The sequence below is a fragment of the Panthera uncia genome, assembly GCF_023721935.1.
Source record: "Panthera uncia isolate 11264 chromosome A1 unlocalized genomic scaffold, Puncia_PCG_1.0 HiC_scaffold_17, whole genome shotgun sequence".
Lineage (NCBI taxonomy): Eukaryota > Metazoa > Chordata > Mammalia > Carnivora > Felidae > Panthera > Panthera uncia.
In genome coordinates this window covers 114,321,645-114,346,775 of record NW_026057577.1, presented here as the reverse complement: position 1 = coordinate 114,346,775, position 25,131 = coordinate 114,321,645, and positions in this window count along the sequence as shown.

Genomic DNA, 25,131 nt, shown 5'->3' with positions numbered 1-25,131 from the left:
TTTTTTTTTTTTGTATTTTGGTTTTTGTTGTTGTTTTCCCACCATGCTCACAGACAAGGAGTATAAATAAAGGTTTTCTACAGTTGAGCCTATTACTGCCAGTGAACTCAGAAGAGTATCCCATTTTATACCCAACCTCAAGCCAGTTTCAAAGGTATCGCAGAAGAGCAGCCACATTGATGCTGTACCCCTGGACTCAGTGATATAGTAGACTATTACGTATCTGCAATTTTTAAAAACTGTCAGTTTGGTACTATTTTTCTCATACAAATAGACACACATACTCACACCTTAATAGATGCATTTTCTGGGGAAAGGGAAAGTAGCCTTTTAGTACCTCATTGCACATAAACTGGGCTTTATGTACGGAAAGTTACTTTACATGGATAATAAACCTCACGTAAAACAGTTATTTCTGGCAGCTAATTTACCTTTATAGTTTATGGAGGTACCTTCTTCATAATGGTACCTTCTGATTCTACTTTCCCTGAGTTCAGCAATCAGTGTCAATTACTGCTGGTTTCCATAGAAACGAGACAACTAACGGTTATAAAATCTTCATTCATGGACTAGTTTTACAAATAATGTAGAGTTTGGAATGGCTGCTTACTAAAGACATATTGCTTGAAACAGATGCCAATAAATTTAACCCTTCAAATGACATTTAAAGTTTTTGTGTAGTTTTCAATAATATTAGACCCATATATTTAAAATATAGTGATCTGTAGATCAAGCACTAAGAAGGGATTAAGTGAACCTCCCTGAAGGGACATTGAATGAATTGTATAATATGGAAGCAGCTGTTGAGCAGTCATGAAAACTGACTTGTTAGTGCCCATTGGCTTCGTTAGTCAGGAACTTACTTATTTTTATCAATGTTAAGGAAAATCCAGATTTTCCTTAAAAATTTTTTGATATTTAGTAAGACTTTCTAAACCCCTCAAAAAATTAGAAAAAGAAATGCTAATAAGGCTAAATTAATAGTATTAATTATATACCTTCAGAGTGCATTCATGTTATTAAGTAGTGGTGCCAGTTGTTAATGTTTGACAAATAATTGCTTAGTATGCTATCTTACAACTTTCTGTATTTGTAATATAAATTTAATGTGTGGAATTCTTTTAGTAGTTATTTTCTTTATGCATGTTATGATTGTACATGGATAATGCATTCACAATCAATTTATAGCACTACTAATTTAGTAATTAAAATACAATCACTAAGAGCAACACAAATCAGAGATCCATCAATTAGTGTGTCTCATTAAAGCCGGGATCTTTTTTTCAGCTCTACAATTTTCGTCAAACTATTTGCCAGTTTCTAATTTTGTTGGGTTGCCATTGCTTCACGTTGTTGAGATTATAGCAAAATGTGAGGTTTTCATATCATCTTTTCCATTAATGCGAGATAGCTGTAGAGCACTAACTTCATCTCAAACTGTTCAAAGGACTATGAAATAAGGCATTATCTGGTCTTAAGGTACTCTAGACAGGAGAAAGAATACTTGTTTTCTGATTTCCATGTACATGTTCACTTAACAGTAAAGTTTCATATTCCTCCTCTTAAGCACATGTTATCTCTCTCCTTTCAGAACCAAATGTCCTAGGGGTCCTCTGACCTGATGGCAACTCCCACTTTCTGTAGGATATAAAGGGTGCTTTATCTGTGACATTAACGTTAATCCAAATCTCATTTACCCTTGGAGCAGCTTATGGCTCTGTTTGTAGATTTGGTCTTGAGTTTTTGCATGGCAGTTACATGCGTTGGTGAGGTTACTTGTCCCATATTTGTTAATGTCAGGAGTTTGCCATAGCTGGAGCTCACTTATCTAGCATTTCAAAGGCAAGTTAAAAAAACCCAGCAGGACCCAGCTGAAATATTTTCTTTCAATACAGCCAAGCTGCAGGCATAAAACACAATAGTAAAGTATACAATGGAACAAAGTAAAAGGCCTTTATAACAGATCTTTGTCATGCCACTGCAAGTATTTCATAACATCAGCTACTGTTTTTCTCAATTGACATCATATAGATCTCAGTTAATGAAAAGAGACATGGAGCATATTGCATCAAATGGATGCTGGACAGGAAACAGAAAATGGATCATGAATCTGGGGGCCCCCGAGCTAAAGCGGTCAAACCTCTGAATAGCAAAAGGACTAATGTGTTTTAGCTGCTCTCCCTTCCAGCCATAAACCCAAGAGCAACATTGAAAGTGTTTTCTTTTCTAGGCTGCTCACCAACCCCCTACCCACCTCACCCCACCATGAAAGCCAGTCAGCAAGGATCAAAAACATTTCCTTTTAAATGAATCATGGCAATCCAATAAAGATGCAACACGCAGATTATGTACAAATCAATGATGAAACCATAGCCAGTATCAGCAGGCCTCAAGGAACAAAAATTGCTCACAGTCAGGGGGTGTCTGTCCAATAATGAGCTGTGAAACTAAACACAGAACACATGCTATGCTCTGGGCAAAATCCCTCAAGCTGCTACTGTTCTGGCTTCTTTAAGAAACTTTGGGTGTTGTAGAATTGTCCTCTTTCTTACCCTCCCCAGATGGGCCATGACGGCTTGGCTTAGCTTAGCTTTCTGAAGGGAGCCTTCAATGACACATTTTTATCCGGGAAGCACAGGCAGACGACTGTAATGTTAAAATCTGGAAATCAATGTTCACATAAATAGAGAACAGGACTGATTTAAAAGTCAATTACTATGCATGATTATTTAGAATCCTGGAAAATGAATACAAAGAAGATTCTTAAGTGTTCAGTTATTAATATTGCCATTAATTACCTGCCAATTGTTTTTTAATTGCTACTCATGCAGATATTTCAGGGGAGGAGGAGATACTTTTCTATTTGAAAAGGGACAAACCTTTTTTTTTTTTTTTTTTTTTTTTTTTGCTAGATGTCTACCACAATCTTCATTCTTTTAAAATATTTCAATAGCATCAACCAATCTGCAGAGCTTTCTTATTTCCTTATACATCTCTTCCCTGGCACTCGCTATTGTTCTTATTCTGTAACACTGAAAGCTAATTTTCATATTGGCATGGCAAGGAGACAATGATAATAGTAGGTTCAGAATTCTAAGGTAAGAATGCAAAGAGAAAAAGATCAAGGATCAATCCACAAAAAAAACAGAACATGTTTCAGAAGACACAAGTTTTCCTTCCAGAGTTACACCAACTAAACTTCAGATAAGCCCTTTATCCTCCTAGAGCTTTGGTTTCTTCATCAGCCACATCTTTTCAACTTTAAGTTTTTATTTTCAGATCTAAGAGTATGCTTTCAATTAAGAGGAAAGCAATCCTGAGTCTTTCACATTTAATCAAAAGAAAGTTCATGGCCTTCAGACCCTTTTAAGAGCATTTTATGTGTAATATACAGATTTGACAAAAGTCGGTGTACCATGGACTATTTTCCTTCTTTAATAATAAAAAAAATTTTACAAATATGAGCTACTTTATTCAATCTATTACCTGCTAATAGCCTCCTTTTATGATTAGCTTAAAGGTCTAAAATAATAACTAACCAGCTGCTTATTAAAAAGTATCTGCTTTTGAGGACACTTCTACTTTCTCTAAATTCAACAGTCCATTGTATTTCATGTTCATATTCCCAGGGTTTACTGATTTCTGTGAACAGTCAGGGCATATGGCACAGTTTTCCTCTCTAAGAGGATAGAACCAATTTATTCCAAATAGAACTTATCAGATCTAGACAGATCTCTCAAACACCTGTAAGATAATTTGGATTCACAGCAGTAATAAAATAGCAAACAAATTTCCCTCTCCTAAAAATGATAAATTACTGTATTTCATTGAGCAGACCTTTCCTTATCTGATGTGTTTTAAAAATGATAAATATGTCTCCATAAATCTGAAGGCAACCCAGGAGTCACCATCTACCTAATTGAATCAGAGCTTATATGATTCAAAGAGATAAGAACACATTAAACAAATGAGGATATTTTACATTGCAAAAGTGGATAAAAAATTCACCTTTGAAGAATACAGGGTGAAACAAATACTGAAAACAGATGAAGTATCAAAATAATTAGTAGAAACTGTCTCCATTTATGAATAAAACCCTCCTCAAAATCTCAGTTTTATTCTTGCAAATATTCTGACCTGTTTTATTATGATTTCCTTATACATTCATCTGTGTTGATCACTAAGTTCCTTACAGTTTATAATGAAATATTTTGTCAGTAAACTTTCCTTTTTGTTCGTGACCTTAGTTTTTGCATCACCAACTATTAAATGTTTCATGGCTTTGATTTTCATATTTTCAGGAAAATATCCTCTTTATGCTACATATTTATTTTTCAATACTTGCTGTCAGCATTTAGCTTGCTTCCTGTTTCATTTTGCTCTCCTCTTGGGTTCTGCCCTCTTATCGCTTATGGCTTCCCTGTAATTGAGACCTTCTTCATTTCCTCTGAACTCTTTGTCATTATTTTTTGTTTTCTACTTTCTCTTAAATTCTTCTCAAAATAAGACTCTAGCTCCTCTGACCACTTCTGTCTGGCTTTGGAATACTGTTTCTGGTTCACTGTTCCTGCCACATAGCAGGAGGAAATCTAAAAAGTCATGGTGACTTTAAAAGGAAGGGTTTGGTCTCTCTAAACAAGTCAAGAATGAATTTCCAATTTATTTTTATGAACAATGACACTAATACCATTTGAAATCAGGGATCTTTGACACAGTCTCTTGAGATAGAAAAACAAAATCTATCTTTGGCATCAGAGTGGCAGGTAATTGTTTCATTTCATATCTGGAGACTTTTCAAAACAAAATATTTTTGTTTCTTCTGAGATGGCTTAATTGAATACCACATGAAATCAGTGACTCCTTTACAGTGTAAAGAAATGTTTATGTATCTCTTCAGTTTAATGCAAATGAGGAGAAAAGAAAAAATAATGAGGTGAAGAAACTAAGTCTGAACAAGCTAGGGCATATGTGGTATATTGGAAAGAAGAGCTCAGGATATCTAGAAATGGCTTTTGAAAATGTAGATGTAATCATAATACTCCCCAGGTCAAAATTCTCTAAGGGCTTCCTAGCATATTTAGAATAAAATCCAAAATTCTTCTTATTATCTAGTAAGTCCTACATTATCTGGTTTTTGCTTATACCCCTTGTATATACCTTATACCTCTCCACTCTCTCCACCCCATAATCCAAAACCCTGCTCTCCAGTGATACCACTGGAGATTCTCTTGCTTCTCTCAGTTTCTTGAGCAAGCTCATTTCCACTTCATTCCTTTTTTTTTTTTTTTTTTTTGGAATGCTCTGCATCCAAATATACTCAAGTCACTCTTGCTTCTATAGTATATGACCTCTTCAGAGACACCTTCCCCAATTCCTCTATTAAAAAGAAAAAAGGAACACTTTTCCTTACCGTCATCCTCCTTTATGCTTCATTTTCTCCTATAACACTATAGAAAATAGTGCCTAGCACAAAATGTATTATCAGAAATTATTTGTTAAATAAATGGATGGGGCTAATATGTTTGTTTTAAGAGTAAAACAAAATAATGTACACAAAGTACTTAGTACGGTCCCTAGCACAGCATAAATGCTCAAAAATTATCTTCTCCTATGATTACAACTTACGATATCTACTTTCCCCACCAGGTTACTAAGTTCCTCACAGCAATGACTGTGCCTTTTTTTTCTTTTTTGCTTACCACTATTCTCAGAATCTAGGACAGTTCCCAGCTCATAAGAAGTATGCACTAAATAAAATATTGGTTATATAGGTGGAAGAAAGAATAGTATGTGCTAAGCAACACTTTAACATAGTTACTAACAAAACCAACAGTGAAGATATGAATAATATTCCCAGCTCAAAAACCTAATTTATGAAATTAAGCATTTAAATTCCCCTCATTCAATTATATTTATTGAGAACCTACTATACACAAAATTTGATGCTAAATGCAGCAGAAGAAGCAAAGATAAACAGCAATAGATGCAGCCTCCACAAAGTTCAAGATAGGGCTAAGAACACCTTGCCTGGTGTGGAAATGAGGAAGTGCAGTTAGACAAAAATATCACAATTTTAAATTTGCATACTTTGGAGAATTGCAGAATATCAATAACTAAATGGAGAAACCAAACATGAAACAAGTAGATATTGAGCTATAATGTAAACAAGAGAGAAATGATTTAAAGTCCATAGATCATATTTAATTTTATGATTTAATTAAGACACATCTACAGTTTTAAAAATGTTTGAATGCAGTTACTATCACATAGCAAGAAAAGGAATCATGCCATTTCCACTAAACTATTGTCTCCAAGAATAGTTTACTTTTCACTAAAGTATTCTAAATATTCAAGTTCAATTACAAATTTCTAGATCATACATGCAGAAGAATGAACCTGGACCACTTTCTTACACCATACACAAAAATTAACTCAAAATGGATGACAGACCTAAATGTAAGACAGGAAGCCATCAAAATCCTTGAGGCGAAAGCAGGCAAAAGCCTCTTTGACCTTGGCTGCAGCAACTTCTTACTCAACACGTCTCCAGAGGCAAGGGAAACAAAAGCAAAAATGAAATATTGGGACCTCATCGAAATAAAAAGCTGCTGCATAGCGAAGGGAACAATCAGCAAAACTAAAAGGCAACTGACGGAATGGGAGAAGATATTTGCAAATAACATATCAGATAAAGGGTTAGTATCCAAAATCTATAAAGAACTTATCAAACTCAACACACAAAAAATAAATAATCCAGTGAAGAAATGGGCAAAAGACATGAATAGACACTTCTCCAAAGAAGACATCCAGATGGCCAACCGACACATGCAAAAATGCTCAACATCACTCATAATCAGGAAAATACAAACCAAAACCACGAGATATCACCTCACACCTGTCAGAATGGCTAACATTAACAACTCAGGCAACAACAGATGTTGGCGAGGATGCAGAGAAAGAGGAACTCTTTTGCACTCTGGTGGGAATGCAAACTGGTGCAGCCACTCTGGAAGACAGTCTGGAGGTTCCTCAAAAAATTAAAAATAGAACTAACCTATGACCCAGCAAATGCACTACCAGGTATTTATCCAAGGGATACAGGTATGCTCTTTCGAAGGGGCCCATGCACCCCAATGTTTATAGCAGTACTATCAACAATAGCCAAAGTATGGAAACAGCCCAAATGTCCATTGATGGATGAATGGATAAAGAAGATGTGGTGTACATATATACAATGGAGTATTACTTGGCAATCAAAAAGAATGAAATCTTGCCATTTGCAGCTACATGGATGGAACTAGAGGGTATTATTCTAAGCAAAATTAGTCAGTCAGAGAAAGACAAATATCATATGACTTCACTCACGTGAGGACTTTAAGATACAATACAAATGAACATAAGGGAAGGGAAGCAAGAATAATATAAAATCAGGGAGGGGGGCAGAAACATAAGAGACTCTTAGATCTGGAGAACAAACAGAGGGTTACTGGAGGGGTTGTGGGAGAGGGGATGGGCTAAATGGGTAAGGGGCATTAAGGAATCTACTCCTGAAATCATTGTTGCACTACATGCTAACTAATTTGGATGTACATTTAAAAAATAAATTAAATAAAAATTTTAAAAAACAAATTTCCAAGTCATAAAAAATACAAAGAAAAAGGTATTTTAACTAAACATGCTAAAGATACAATCCACAATGTTAGAGACAAAAATACATGAAAAATAATGATTTTAGGGCACCAAGAATGAAATCTTCATGCAGACATAACCTATTTAAAGCCAGAGGGAAGAATTTTTTAAAGCATGTTTTGTATGTTTTATTTTTAAAAGCTTGCTACATCAGTTTATAACACAATAATGAATCCTAGTTTTCAAAATGTATGTGCTGAACTCATGATTTTGAAGCAAGCTACATCTGCAAAATTATTCCAGAAGCATGCACCAAATTTCCCTTCAACTACAATAAAAAATAATTTTGTCTCATACTTATCAATCTTTTATATATGTGTAAAATCTTGAGGAAGCCTTTTTACATTAATTATCTACTCTTAAAAACAGGAATTACCTTCTCATATAATCAGGATAAATTAACTTTTTAAAACTGCTTTTATTAAAATGAGCTTCCCAGTTAATTACTACAATAGTTTCTTTTCAACTAGTTATCTTTGAATTATCATATTAAATTATGTTCATTCAATAAATATGACATAATTTATAAATGTATTCACAGGACCTAAATTGGAAACTTCTGTAATTATCTTGGAATTGATACTTTTCCCTATAGATAAGCAGCAAACTGAAAGCACCCCACTCTCTACAGGTCAAGTTTAGTGGTAAATAAAAGTCATTAATATAAAATAGCTTATTTATTTTTGAAAAAGAATTTCATACTTCTACAAAATTCATTTACCTTACAGATAGCTCTTACATCTGATATTAAATTTCTATAATCAGTTCTGCCAAAAAGAAAAAAATGTACTAGAGAAAACTAAAAGGACAGGTGCCTGGGTCACTCAGTCAGGTAAGCATCTGACTCCTGCTTTTGGCTCAGATCATGATCTCAAGGTTCATGGGATCGAGCCCCCCTTCCAGCTCTTCCCTGACAGCCCAGAGCCTGCTTGGGATTCTCTCTCTCCTTCTCTCTCTGTCCCTTCCCCCCTCCCCTGTTCACTCTCTCTCTCTCTCAAAATAAGTAAATAAACTTAAAAAAAAAAGACTAAAAAGAGGAAAAAATTATTGTAGGTAGTATGATCAGACCTAGATTTACACTAACTTTGAAGTACGAAAGTCTGATTCCTTCATCACGTTGATCACCAATGTAGTGAAGGAAGAAGTGTGCAGGTCACAAGTGCTGCTCAGTTGGGCAGGGCATGTCATATATTGCAGTTTCATACTCCTGGAGTAGACCACTGGTTAAAAATACTTTAATTTGAATGAACTATTTCTCTTTTCATTATCTGAACTTTGCCGAGAATTCACTGCACTAAAACAAAGAAGAAAATATTTTGATGAGAATAACTCATTTAAAAAAAAAATAGAAATGACAACTCCTGCAGAGTCACTCAGGAACCAATATTCACATTAGGAAAAATTAAAGGTTTACAAATATTCCAGCAAATGAAAATAATTGGAATATCCTAAACAAGAGAACCACCTCCTAGACAGGTGTGGCTATATTTGTAAAAGCAGGACAGTGCCTCAGGAGACAAAAGAACATGATGGACTCCTCATTATGCTGCAGTTCCTCTTTGATAATGTTTCTTTTGGCCTCATAAACAACATAGAACAGAAAGAACTTCAGTATGAATCTGTATATTTTAGCATATATTTTATGACTCATTTGAAAATCTGTGTCTGAAAATCTGTGACGTGTTTCATGTCAATTTATTTTTTAATGGAATTGCTGCATTTTTAGTTATGATCTTATCTTCTCTCACAGAACTTTTTTTAAATTGAATATCAGAAGAAACATTGAAGAAAATGAATTGACAACATTGTAATTCAAATCCCAGAATTCTGTCTGTAAAAAATATTTCAATAATGAGTGTAACCAGTATGTTAAAGAAGTATGCTGTAGAACTGTGATCAAATGCCTCTAATACTTTCTCTAATCATTTCTTTAAACTTTTCTCTGTCCCTGTAAGAAAACTCTTGAAAGTCTGTGAAGTTTCTACTCACTCCCAGGTAATAGACAATCCTATAGTTGATTTAGGTTGCAAATAGACTGAAGTCAGAAATTAGATTTTTCATCTCTCTACAATAATTAAAAAAAACTTATCTCAATTTGAACCTTCTCTTTTCCTGAAGGTTGAAAATTGAGGAGATAAAGGGGTTCCTGATTGCCCTTTCTCACCTCCCTGCTATCTCACCCCTACCTCCAACTACTTTTGCACTCCCTCTAGAATGTAAATAAAGTAGGAAAATTTGGAAAAATAAGGATAGCACAGGTCTTACTGGGCTTGATAAGTTCTTCCTTTCCAATTCTGAAGATGTTCAGAGCTAATATAATTTAATGGTGAGCTTTTGAGTCTTCTTGGAGGTTCCCTGTGAAAATTTTCTCATGTTCCCTTTGACTAAGATGGATGTTTTGTCAGATCCTGGAATCCAGTAAATCCAGCCTCCTTTTGCTGAGACTTCCATGCCTCATGCAGACTTTGTGGAAGAGAATCCAAGCTGATTTCTTTCTGGTTTTCTAGGTAGTGTGGCCTATATCTGTATGGGGAACACTCATGCATTCTTGGGCTCAACAAACTCTTGAACTATTCTCAACACTATACCAACTAACTGTCCTGGCTCTTTCCAACAAAGCAGCTAAGTCAACCCTTCCCTTGCTTTTGGATTTCCTAGGAAGACATTATCCTCTGTGTCTCCCAGTGTTTTTCAGGAGGCCCCTCAAATCCCTTCTCTCTAAGATGGGGTATAACTCCACCCTACCCTTCCCAATGATGGATCAGGAATCTCACAATACCACAAGTGTTCTCACCAAGAAATATACTTACTAGTCTCCCTTTTCACAGAATCCTCTGTCTGCCTTCCCCTTTCAAAACACCTTTAATCTCCCTAAGAGTCTAAGAGTTATGGAAAAGAATCTCTCTCCATTCCCTTTGTAAACTCTACATATTTGGGTGTGAGGTGGAATGGGGTCTCGTCTACCAACAATTTGGTATCTTAATATCTGTCACACTGTAATCTCAAGTGAAAGTGAAGCTAGTCCCTATTGTGAGTTATGGAAATAGCTTAGTTACTCCATACACGGGGAAATGGGAAAAAAAATAAAAAGTAAATGAATAAACTCTGAAATGTTTATTAAACAACTGGAGCTGAATGCAGCTGGCCACTTTAGACAGACATGGATTTCTAGTTTGCCAGTGTCACCACCACTCCCTCTTGTCTCCCTAAGGCTGTGGTTCAAAATCAGTTGCTATACCTGTGCTATTTTCCCCACACTAGGTCTGTTTCAGCCTTTTACAACACAAACCTGTCCCCTAAAAATTTGAAAACCTGAAATGTTCAATCTGTGGTATATCTTAATATATCCCTGGATGAAGTCACATCTGTATTGGTTGTCAGACATTTTCTGGGGAAAGGTTCTTTACAACCTAGACTTCTAGTGTGAGGAGGGACTTTTGAGCCTCTGCTCACTGCTCTAGCCACTAAATTGTGGAATTTCAGTCAGCAAACACTAGGCCCACGTATGTGTTACTTCCTATCTGCCAGGAACTATGTAACTCGACAAAATTCCGTCCATGAAGACTGCAATAGTACTCTGGAAATGACAATGGGTGACAATAAGTATTTAGCCTTTCTTTCCTCATTCAGCTTCCTCATCAACTTGAGCACCTCCCCATATTTTGCTGAAGACTGCCACAAGAGTAGAAAGGTCTCTAAAGCACTTTGGAAACATACCTTGCAGTATGTAGTTACCTTTATCTTAATTTGAGATTGGATCACTTCTGTGTTGTAGAAGATAAAATCCGTGTCCTCTGGGCAAACTGTGCAAGAGCCCATTTAGGCTTTTGCAGACTTTGAAAGATCAGGCTAGATTGATCTGTTTGCAATGCAATACCTCAAGCTCACCAGGGATAAAATTTCATAGATGAAAAACAAATCAAATCAATTTTTAGCTGTTCCCTAGCTAATCTTGCTAATAGCAAGTTTTTCATACTCTTTCAGCTCCCTCAGTTGCTTTTGAGATTTTTCCATGCTAGGGCAGAAGAAAAGTAAAATAGTGCCACAATCATGATTCAAAATGAAGCCCATTTCCTCCCCAACATGAGAAGAGAGTTTGGGGGAGATAGAAGGAGGGCAATGAAAATGCAACATGTTGGGATAACTGGGTACATTATAATTAGTTTTTTAAGCATTTGCTAAGTTATCATCAAAGGAACAATGCTTCCCCTCCCTTTGTGAGAACACTTGATGATACTTAAAATGGTGTACACATTGTATAAGTTACAGAGTTTTCCAAGTAATAGTAATAGTTAGAACCACAAGACTTTGCACAAAGTGTACGGTGAAGTAAGACCGTTCTCTAAATGCATTCTTTTAATGATTTGTATAGCTTGTTCTTCAACTGATGGAGAAAATATTAGTTTCATAACCTGATAGCAGCATAGGTCAAAAAACTGAGAGTTTTAAAACCACTGAAAGGGTTTCTGACTTCATCAATATTCCTTTAACCTTTGCTGGGAAAGCTACATGATTCATCACAATCTAGAGAGTTTCCATTAGAATCAGCCTTTACCTTGAGACTTCAGACTCCTGGAACATACGTGACTTTCTCTCCTATTAATATGAAATAAACTTTGTTGTTAAGAGAGATTATAAAAAGGATCTGTATTTGCATTGTAATCAAAAATTTCATCTTGGTCTATAAATTCCTGACTCAAATATCAACTGCTCACAGCACCCTCCCATTGGTCAAGCTATTATTGTGTTAATTTTCATTACTCTCTATGTCTACAAATACAAAATATATGTTCAGCCCTGGTCTTACTTAAAAAAATGCTAAACAAATATTAAGCTCTAGTTAATGATGTATGTGCAGAGGTATGTAAGGGTGAAGTTTGAAACTTACTTTTAAGAACATCAAAAAATAAGATGGATCGATGGATAGCTAGAGGAATGATGGATATATGTATGACAAAGTAAATGTGGCAGAGTGTTGATTGTAGAATCTAGGTAGCAAATTTATGAATGTACAAGGTACTATTCTTTCAACTTTCTGTATATTTAAAAATTATAATAAAATGTTAAAGTGAAAATTCCCTTGAGACATGATATTAAAATATTTAATAACTGAAGCAGTATGGGGACTGACCAGTCTGAACAAATGCAGGCATTTTAAAATGTCAGGGACAGGGCAGTAATACCCATACTATTTATTCTGAAATCTAGGAACATTGAGGGATACAAGAGATACAATATGCTGGGCCCTGACCTCTGAAAGCTGGCACTTCTTGAAGTATGAAGGTTTATACAGTAGCATGCTCAAAAATAAAATTAACGAAACATCAGTGTATTAGGGTTCTCCAGAGAAACAGAACCAACAGGATATATATATAGGTCTATTTATATGAGGAAATTTATCATAGAAATTAGCTCATGAGGTAGTGAACTCCAAGAAGTTCTACAATCTGTTGTCTACAAGCTAAGGAACCAAGAAAGTCAGTGCTATAATTTAGCCCAAGTCCAAAGGCCTGAGAATCAAGGGGTTAATGGTGGTAAGTCTGACTTGAATCTAAAAGCCAAGAACCACAAGCACTGATACCAAAGAACAGGAAAAGATGGATGCCCTAGCTCAGAGAGAACCAATTCTCCCTTCCTCCATCTTTTTGTTCTACTCAGGTTTTCAACTGATTGGATGATGACCACCTGCATTTATTTTTTAAGTTTATTTATTTTGTGAGAGAGCTCGCACATGCAAGCAAGGAAGAGGCAGAGAGAGAGAGAGAAAGAGAGAATCCCAAGCAAGCTCCTCACTGTCAGCACAGATCCCAATGCAGGGCTCGAACCCACAAACCGTGAGATAATGACCTGAATCATGAGATCGTAACTGAGCTTAAGTCAAGAGTCCACACTTAACCCACTGAGCCACCCAGGTGCCCCAACCACCTGCGTTGTTGAAGGCGATCTTCTTTACTCAGTCTACTGATATCAAATGCTAATCCCTTCCTGAGACATCATCATGGACACACCCAGAAACAATATTTTGGCAGCTATTGGGCATCCTTTCAATCAAATCAAGTTAACACATAAAAGTAACCATCATAATGAGAAAATAAAATTGTTTTGTATTTAATTAATTTGCCTTTCCTCCTGAGTCCCCAGTTATTGGTAACAGAATAGAAACAACTTTTGTCAGGTTTTTAACTTTACTGTGATCTGATTATTTAAAATAGTTCCTTTAGGATGGTAAAGATTTTTCTTCAAAAAACAAACAATGCTTTATCTCAGACTTCTCAGTCTTCTCTCTGACTCTCTGGGTCCTCTACAGACTTACATCTGAATGTATATGCCATAGGGAGGGAGGTGTGTGTATCCCACCACCTCACAGTAGTGGAAAGAATAAACCAGTGTGCTCTCTGAGCACTGCCCTCTGGCACTCTGGCCCTCTAGTCTCTAAGGCAATGCTGCCTGCTTTATTTGCAGTAACATCTAAATTCCACAACTATGATAGCTCAGAATCTATTCTCTGCTTGTTCAGGGCTCCAAAAAATTTCCTGTGCTAATGAGCCCCACCTTGGATTTCATCTGCCCCTCAAACTCTACAGTAGAGCCTGCAATGACTCCTTGGTTCCACCTCTGCACATAGGAACCAACCACTGCTTAGCAAAATTCAAATTCAAGGCCTCCTCTTTCCTAAGCAAGTGACACTGCTAAGTTGCCTTTACCAAAACATAATGCAATGGCACCCCAGTATGTAGAATACCCTGTGCAGAGACCTCCTTCCAGTGGGCCTCCCTTTTCCAGCACATGTCGCCTTCTACAGTCTTCAGCCTCTGAGAACTTGGGAGGGGGAGGAGGACAGGTATTGGAGCCATATAATTTATTAGCCCCCTTCATTTTTTTTTTTTCTCCCAGCAATCAGATTATACTAGTTTCCTATACTTCTGTAACAGGTTACCACAAACCTAGTGGCTTAAAACAATTATCTCATAGTTATATAGGTCAGAAGTCTGGTCACAGTGTAGCTCAGTTGGGGGTTCTGCTTAGAGACTTAAGGACTAAATCAAGGTTTCTTTCAGGGTGGTCTGGGGAAAAATAAATTCTAAGATCTTTCAGGTCATTGAAATTCAGCTTCTTGTCATTGTAAGACTGAGGTCCCCATTTCCTTGCTGGCTGTCAACAGGGACAGGTCTTTGCCTCTTTGCCTCTATGGGCTGACTGCATTCCTTCTCTTGTGATCCATGTGACCTCCCTCCAGCGACAACAATGTGAGTTTCTCTCACACTTAGCACCTCTTCCTCTTATGCTGCATCTTTTCGCCTTCCTCTTCTGTTTCTAGTCATGGAAAGTTCTCTGTCTTTAAGGGTTCATGTGATAAAATTGAACACACTTGGATAATCCAGGATAATCACCCTGTTTTCAAGTTTGCGTGTATTCACATTTCCAGGGATTGGTGTTTGGACATCTTTGGCAAGGGAGAGTATTCTACCTACTACAAAGGGTTATGAATGAGTTTCCTCTTCCTGTATTGACCTTTCTTAAGTAAAGCATTTTGATCTAATTAAATAAGTCTAACATTGATATATGACATGAAATCCAAACAAGCTGGTGTAACAGATTTGACCTATTGTACAGAGAAGAAAATTGAGGCTCACAAAATTTGATTGCCCTACTTTCACACTCTGAATATTTACAGTATACAGTGATGAGTCACAAAAACAATATAGAGGCTTCCCCCCACCCCTGTTCTCTCTCTTTCAACATGTGGAGATATTTTTTAGTTCTGATGACATTCCAGAGAGAGTCCCTAGGAACCAAGGGTCTATTTTTAACACCAAGATAAGTTTAGTTAAGCAATATGGGCTATGGCAGGCACTGACTTTTCAGGCTCCCCTTTACCTGTAGCCTTAAGATATTTAGGGACCCAGAACATTTCTGTCTATGAGAAGGAAAGAGAAGGAAAAAGAGTCTTTATAGTGAAGGCAAGAAAGTTTGTCACAAATCCAACTGTTTGCTTCCTGAGTTTCCGCTATCTTTAAGAGAAGCATGCTATCCACCACAAGAGGCTGAATTCTGGAGCGTGAGTTCTGGTTTATATAATTCATCTCCTAACCTATTTTACAATATTAGAGGAGTCAGGCAATATGTAGAAAAATGTGACTAATTTAGACAGTATAGCAAAACATGCCATTTGGTCTCATTTATCATAATAGGGATTTAAAAGGATACTTATGAGCCATTTAGAACCTATGAGTTAGTTGAGCAGAAAAAGTGGTTTTGCATAAAATCTACCCTTAAATCATTTAGTGCCTTGATGCATCATTAAAAGCATTTTTTTTTAACTGCAAGAGTCATAACAATTAACTTCTCAGAAAAACAATTTCACCACTTCTTAAACAGCTTGCAAGGGTCAAGAGGACCACCTTTATTCTAAGTTCCAATCCCTTTGAGACACTGCAGTGCATTTTTCTCCTGTCTATGTGACAGGGAAATGGAACCTGCTTGGCCACCACCCCCTTCCTTTGTAAGTCTCCAGCTACAGTGTATTAATGGACTCTAGTACTCTGTCCAGCAGAAGAGAGAGGCCTGCAGCCATTTCTGAGATAAGAGAACTGAGCACAAAGCAAGAACAAAAGGGTCAGCTTTGTGCAGTGGGTTGGTCCACACATTTCCGCATACTGGAACCAGATCAGGCCTCCTGCTCATGAGTACTGTGCCCTTTCATGGAAGTATACAGTGGAAAGGGAGTCACATCTCCCACACACTCTACAGTTGGCATCAGAGCCACTGACTGAGATCCTTTATTGGCTCATGAAACAATGTTCTTCTGTGAGCATAGGAGACTGACACCCACAGTGAAGGGACTATTCTGAACACCAAGCATAGTCTACTACACCTCTCCTAAAAGGCAGAGACCTTACTAATGGAACTGTTCAAACCAATAAAGACAGTGCCAGCATCCTATTTCAGGATCCATGTGCTTATATTATGAACCAGGGGTACAGAAGATGCCAATGGTACCTGATAATTTTTACTGGAGTACAGTATTACAGCTACCATAACATCATTTTTGTTGACTTCTATTGTAGCTCTTGTCACAATATATCAAAATTATTTATTTAGATAATAACTCTATTAAGTTAACCTTTATATGTGTTATCTCAATTGATCCATACAGTAACCTGAAGAAGTAGACACCATGATTGTCCTATGTTACAGGTAAGGAAACTGAGCAAAGGTGAGGTAGGATGATTCCCCTTAGACCACACAGCAGCTACTAACCCAGGCCTGAGTCCAGAGCCTAGCCCTTAAATCCTGTGCCAATACCACCTACAATGGCCTGCCTTTCCTGCTGCAAGCTCCCTGAGGGCATAGGCTGCTTATTACACATCCCTATATCCCTGATGACTGACATATAACAGCTGCTTAGAAAATGACAAATAAATGCCATGTAAATAGTCTACATCTTGTCCAATACACTCCACTGATAATTCTGACTAAAACATACTTCATTTAGGGTCATGAACAAAGACTCATTCATAGGAAAACAGACAAAGAGCTGGTAGGTAGAATCTGGTGGAGTGGCCTGTAACACTCCTTGAATTGGCTATAGTGCTGGTTACTTGTCCTTATCAAACCAATGGAGACCATGCTGACAAACTCATTTGTCAAAGTTTCCTTGACTCAGTATTATTCCATTATATATAGATATATAGATATATCATAAATTAAGCCATAATTTATTCACTTTTATACTAAAACAGATAAGACCTACATGATCATTATCTAATAAGGATTACTGCTCTTTTCATTACCCAACTGGGAGATGAATTTTGAAAAAAAAAGTAAATATAAAAGTATATAAGGAAAAGATCAAATCCCCCATACAGTCTCCCAATTGGGTTTTCCTCCCAGATGTGTAACTATAAACAATTGAGTACATATCTTGCTCTGCATTTGTATACAACTTTTCTCCCAAATAATTGATATTGGGTAAGCTCTTGCTAGACCTGGTACACTGAAACTAGATTAAGTCCTATCACAAAATAATAAAGATTATGGAGGTATATGTATATATATGTGTGTATGTATATACATGTATATGTGTATGTATATATATACATATATATATACATATATATATATGTATATATATATATATATGAATAACACTGAGGCTTACCAAACGTTGCTTGTAGAGTAATTGGGTGGATCTTTGGGCTTATGCTCCTATCCACCACCCTCATCTTTTTTTTTTCCTGTCCTGTGGGATTTCTCATTTCCCATAAATTTTGGGCATCTCCAGTGTTTGTATAAGTTTCTATTAGGAAATTAGGAACGGATTCATCCACTAATATGCTCAGTCTCTAGTGCATCCTCCATACTGCTCAGTTGTGGTTTGGTAGTAAAAGTGAGAGTTATTTTAAGTGAGTGAATATGCAAATTCAGAATCAGACCAATCCTTACGGACTGGCCTACCATGGGGATCACATGATGCTTGTTTTTTAAGCCAAGTATGTCTTGGATATCTTGCTTGTTTTTCTACCTTTTTTTTAAAGTTTCTATTTTAATTCCAGTTAGTTAACATACAGTGTTATATTGGTTTTAGGTATACAATATAGTGATTCAACAATTTCATACATAGTCTTGGACATGTCTCCATTCTTCATAATAATTGAACAGTATTCTCTCGTAAGACTGCTCCATATTGTAGTTAGCTATTTCCCTCTTGATAAAGGAGATTAGGCTCTTCCTATTCTTTTGCTATTAAAAACACTACTGCAATACATTTTCTGTAAATGTAACTGGACTTAGTACAGAAAAAAAAGGTGCAAAATGTATTAAAAATATCCCCTAATGATAACTGATGGTTACATAGTTACATTCCTCCCAAAATTCATATGTTGAAACCAGATGAGATGGTGTTAGGAAATGAGGCCTTTGGAAGCTAATTAAGTTTAGATGAGGTCATGAAGGTAGACCCTCCATGATGGGATTGGTGTCCTCATAAGAAAGAAAGAAACTAGAGGGAGCTCTCTCTCTGACATATGAGGATGCAGCAAGAAGTCATCTTCTGCAAACAAGGAGGAGAGCTTTTGCCAGGAATCTAATGAACTGGCACCTTGATCTTGGCCTTTCCAGCCTCTAGAACTGTGAGAAACAAATTTCTGTTGTTTAAGTCACTCAGTCTATGGTATTTTAGTTTTAGCAGCCTGATCTGTCTAAGAAATGAATCCCTCCTTAAAAAGATAAACTCTGGGGGGCTGCCTGGTGGCTCGGTTGGTTAAGCGGCTGACTTCAGCTCAGGTCATGATCTAGCGGTTTGTGAATTTGAGCTCCACGTCAGGCTCTCTGCTGACAGCTCAGAGCCTGGAGCCTACTTTGCGTTCTGTGTCTCCCTCTCTCTCTGCCCCTCCCCTGATCACGCTCTGTTTCTTTCTCTCTCCCAAAAATAAACAAACCTTGGAAAAAAAATTAAGAAAAGATAATCTCTGATACTATCTTGAAATATTTACTTATTTTGAAAATTTTTTCCAAGTAAATAAAATGTTATATATGTTTAGCTAATGCTATATATTCCATTGTGTTTCCTACTTTATATTACATGTAATATTATATCATAACGTTATCTCAATCTGTTATTTTTAAAAAATGATTTTAAAAGTTGTCTATCATGTAGTTCGGCAGTTGTTGATAATGCTGTTATAAACATTAGGGTGCATGTACCCCTTGGAATATGTATTTTTGTATCCTTTGAGTAAATACCTAGTAGTGCAATTGCTGGATCGCAGGGTAGTTCTATTTTTAGTTTTTTGAGGAACCTTCTTACTGTTCTCCAGATTGGCTGCAGTAGTTTTCATTCCCACTAACAGTGCAAGAAGGTTCCCCTTTCTCCACATCTGCACTGACACCTGTTGTTTATTGTGTTGTTAATTTTAGCAATTCTGACAGGTGTGAGGTGGTATCTCATTATGAATTTTATTTGTCTTTCCCTGATGATAAGTGATGTTGAACATCTTTTCATGTGTCTGTTAGCCATCCGGATGTCTTCTTTGGAAAACGTCTAGTCATGTTTTCTGCCCAGTTGTTCATCAATTGATGAATGGATAAAGAAGATGTGGTAAATATATACAATAGAATATTACTCAGTCATCAAAGAGAATGAAATCTTATGGGGCGCCTGGGTGGCTCAGTCGGTTAAGCGTCCGACTTCAGCTCAGGTCACGATCTCATGGTCCGTGAGTTCGAGCCCCGCGTCGGGCTCTGGGCTGATGGCTCAGAGCCTGGAGCCTGCTTCCGATTCTGTGTCTCCCTCTCTCTCTGCCCCTCCCCCATTCATGCTCTGTCTCTCTCTGTCTCAAAAATAAATAAACGTTAAAAAAAATTAAAAAAAAAAAGAGAATGAAATCTTACCATTTGCAATGACATGGATGGAGCTAGAGTGTATTATGCTAAGAAAATAAGTCAATCAGAGAAAGATGAATACCATATGATTTCACTCATATGTGGAATTTAAAAAACAAAACAGATGAACATACGGGAAGGTTGTTAAAAGAGAGAGGGAAACAAACCACAAGAGACTTACTACAGGGAAAAAAACGAGGGTTGATGAAGAAAGGTGGATGGGAAATGAGCTAAATGGGTGATGGGCATTAAGGAAGGCACTTGTGATGAACGCTGAGTATTATACATAAGTGATGAATCCCTGAGTTCTACTCCTGAAAACAATATTGCACTGTATGTTAAAAAACTCAAATTTAAATAAAATAAATAAATAAATGGGGGCTATCTGCTGCATCACATTTATGCAACAAAGTTTGTTTACACACTCCTCTATTTTGGCCATTTACATGGTTTCAAATTTTCATATATAAATGGTCAAATGAATATTATAGCAAATACATCAATGAAGTAGGTAATGTTATAATGAGGATTTTATAGATGGAGACCCTGAGCCACAGGTAGGCTAAGAAGCTTGCTAAATATAAGTATACAGAATAACATAAAAGAAAAAGGAATAATAATTGTTGTTTCACATGTTATTTACCTTCTCTGCCTCAATTATTGTACTACCTTACCTTACTACCTTAGTACTACAACAGTTATTAGGATAAAATTTTAAAAAATGTTAAAATTCCTTAGAAAAAAATATTATCATGCAATTAAAAAGGGGGTATTTATATGTCCAGATATTAAGTCAAAAATGCAGGTGAAACTCTACTCTGGGAAAAGAGTCAACTATAATGTAACTATTAGTTAATCAATTTCCAATTTGTGGCATTTTGCCTAAAGATGACAAAAATGTGTCTTTTGTGTGAAAAACAAACAAACAAAAAAAAACCCACAAAAACCTGTGTTGGATAGTCAGAAAATTGTTCTTACTCTATAATTTCATACTCCACAGTAATTCATTTTTTACATTTGAGTTGATTCCCTGGAAAAATTGTGTTCTAGAGTTCACATCTAATTAATTAACAGTTTACTCTTTATGGTAAAATTTGTAAATGTTGTAAAATTATATCAATGTCGATGAGCTCTATGATCTTTAAATTTAAAAATTTATGAAAGGTAAGTCTAAGGCTGTGTTCATATTGAACCTAGATAGGAGAACACAAACCACCATAAATACGGAATTAATATACAGTGAAATTTCTTAACTAATACTAGTAATAATTCCAGGTAATACCTGTAGCTGCCGCTCATGGGCAGTATTGTCTGGTAAATTAAAATAAACAGAATAAAAAGAAAAGAAGGAAAACATAAGATAAATAAAAGAAAACAAACAGTGAGGAGGAGTAAAGAGGTAGATACATGAATAAGGTTTTGCAGCAAGTAACATTTCATGTAACAAGGATTATATGTTACCTGTGTTTTTCAGTAAAGATTTTAAGAAAAATGTCATTTTGGGTTCAAAATTATAAAGCATCAAAATAAACTATATCATATCTCTTCAACAAGTAAGTCATGATCAGTAGTAGATCTTACATTTTATAATCAATATCTCAACTCCCCCTACCCCACCATAGCCATGAGAGATACCTTTCCTTGATTCTACGGGTCTTTAGGAGGAAAGGAGTCTGCTTAAAAGTGGTTAACTCCTACCCATTCCACAGAATGGTGGTATTGTCAGTTCTCCCTCTGAGACCATACATCCCACCTCCCATAAGTTGATTCTAACTCCCTATTCCAATTTCCACCCCATCTCAACCATCATTCTCCAAATCAGAAAATGACAAGAAATCAAAATATTTAGGATACTTTCAGAAATCACTAAATATAAGATTTTTTTTTATTTCCAAGGTATAGAAATTCCCGCTCAAACTAGCTTAAAACTATAATTGGTAATAATTGGCTTATGTAACTGAAAATCCAAAAGTAGTTCTGAATCCATGAAAGGCTTGATCCAGCATTTCCAAAAAGATCACAAGAACTCAGTTCTTCTTCTTTTTTTTTTTTTTTCTTTGCTCTGCAATCAGCAGTATTCACTTCATCCCCATATTCTGCAATAGTTTGGGGATCTGCTCTGGTAATACCAAGTGACACAGCAGTTACAAAACATGCATCCTCACACCATATCAACCATGGGAAGAGGGAACGCACCCCTGTTCCAGAACATCAGTATATATCTCCTTGTGTCTTATTAACTCTGATTGGGTTGTGTCCAGTCTTTGAAATGGCCAGAAGGATGGGATTTGTTGAGTGAGTTCTGCCATTTAGACCTAAGGCTGTTACTTGAAGTGGAGTGGGCACTACTCAAAACAGGTGGCTGTTATTAGGAGACATTCCGTATCCCAAACCAAATCTGGGCTATTATTATGTAAGAGGGGGGTTGGAAGACAAGCAATAATAGTAGAAATAACACCACAAATGCTTGTTATATCTGCTGTGCATGATGTTTTAGAAGAGGGAAGATGGGGAGGAGATGAAAGGTACATAAGATGGCACAGAAGATCCAGAAGTTGTTGTAAGGTCTGTAAAACAGGATCCGGAAAGAGTTCAATCATATGCCTCATACATCAACAAATATAACCTCAGGAAAAGTATCCAAACTTTCATTTCCTAAGTTGCGTATTCCTATGAAAAATGTGTCATGCCATTTTCCTCATCATTATTGAAGTTAATTTTGAAAGAGCGCTTATTAAAATTTACAAAAATTGGAAGAAAGATACGATCTTCAGAAAACATTTCAAACGTATATTGATATAGCAGCAAACCTTGTAAAAAGCCAATAGTAATATATAATGTAGACATTCTTAGTCTTGGAAGCATGAGAGTAAAAAACATTCAGACCCACTCTAAATGGAATATGAATTTATTGTAGGAGGCAGATTTTAATGCTACTTTGGGCGAGCTGTTATAGTCTATTATGTCAGCTATCGCACCTCCCACAGCACATCTTTGTCACTGCACAGCCATTCAAAATATGAAAAATCACAGACTCAAAATGTTTAGAAATCTGTGGTTTGTTGGCAGTGCATTAGAAGAAAACATATTTAATAAGATCAGAAAATCTAACAAAAGTCAGTAATTCTCTGAATCAGAAAACGGCAGTGCTTTCCCTGCAGGTAGTGAGAGAGAGGTTGGCATCTCACCAATCAACCCTCACAAATCAACCCTTAGGCTTAGGTGCCCCCAGGAATTGACTTACAACAGTTTCTATCTATTACACTGTTCAGCTTTCTTCCTCCCTTACAAACTGGCAATCTAACCTAAGGGCCTGAAGGGCTCATGATACAAGTATATAGGACTCAGCCTGCTGCCTCAGGGCATGTTGACACAAGAGATTATGGGCTAAAACATATGTGACATTGACTGGAAAAGATATTTCAACTTATTCATGTATCTAACAGACCATTGCTAAATACATTTTTGTGCCATATATTGTGATATGCAATGGGGATGTAAACCATGAGTAATCAAGTTTAGTGAAGGATGGTGACAAAACTACTGTGTGTCTAGGTTTGTAACTGAGAATTGAGATGTGGGCTCAGTCTGTGGGGTCACAGAGAAAGAAGCCAGTCGAGAGAACATCCAGGTCCAGGAACAAAGAGAGGAAGGGGTGCAAAGAATGAGGGAGACTAGAAAATACATTGTGATGAGCACGAATTGAAGTTGAATACTTACAGCACATATATTCAAGACTTTTTGTAACTAGTTAATGTAAATAGGTATTTTCTAAAAGTGCATTTTCAGATCTTTACTCAAATAATCAAAACCTGTTATTATATCTGTGTCAATCAGTTGCCCCAGTTAGCCGTAGAGAGCACTGATATTTACTTGCTATTATAGCATATTTATTGATGGCACCCATTTTCCTCCTCAAAATGGTAACTTGCATAGCTATCTTATTCTAACAAGATGTTAGTGGGATCTTCTGTTACTCATTTAAGTAAATTTGACTAGAAGCCTCTCCCTTCACTCACAGAGTCCTGGCCTTTGGAAGCCCAAATTGCTCCTGAAGATTTTGACAAATTCCAGGGTCTTACATTAGCCCAAATTTCTGGGCTCCCATGACCTTGCATCCTCTCTCTGGGCTGCCCTCATGCCCTTGGTCAGAAAACTCACCCCTTCAAATTCCACAAAAACAAAACAAAACAAAACAAAACAACAACAAAAACCCCACTCCCACAATGAGTGGAACACTCATTGCCCAGAAAACCAGTTTGATCTGTAAAGTGTGTATCTGTCTTTTGTCTTCTAATGGAAATGTTTCAGGAGTTTCCTTCTTACCTCTTCCCGGGTAATGTCCAATTTCACATTTTTCCATATCATTTCCTCCTATTTCCCCCTTTCCTGTTTTTTACCATTTTCCTTTTTCCAAAGAGTCAATTTAGCCATTTTTCTCTTTGTCTTATGTACCTTCAACATGATGTCTTGAAATCTGCTAACATCTATTCTACTCTACCACAAGAAGACAGAGGCATTTCTAATTGTAGGTCTAGTGCCAGTGGAAGTAAAGGCAGTAGAATAGGGGAGATGAACAGAAAATTAGAGGTAATATGTCTTGGCAATGAGTGGGACAAAAGATAGCACAAAGACCCAGAGAAACATGCAGGTCCTACTCTTAAAGGCACTTTTAAATAATTATCAGAATTATCCACCTAAAATTCTCCTACTCGTGATTTTTCTTTCCAAATAGAATTTCCTTTTGGAAAATTTTCTATTTTCTTTCCATTGCTGATTATTAAATTGTTTTTTTTTTTTGACATACAATATCATTGTATAAGCATGAGTAGCAGGATGCAATCTTTCTTAAGATCTGATTATTTTATATATGTTTACTTACATGTATCTATTATTCTGGAAAAAAAATCCATGACAGCTTTTCAAAAAACAAACAATAAGGTAAAATGTGCAGAAGGTAACTATAAGAGGAAGGAAAAAAGTTTTAGTACATTAAAATTTTTTTTTACTGTTTGTTTATTTTTGAGACAGAGACAGAGTGTGAACAGGGGAGGGGCA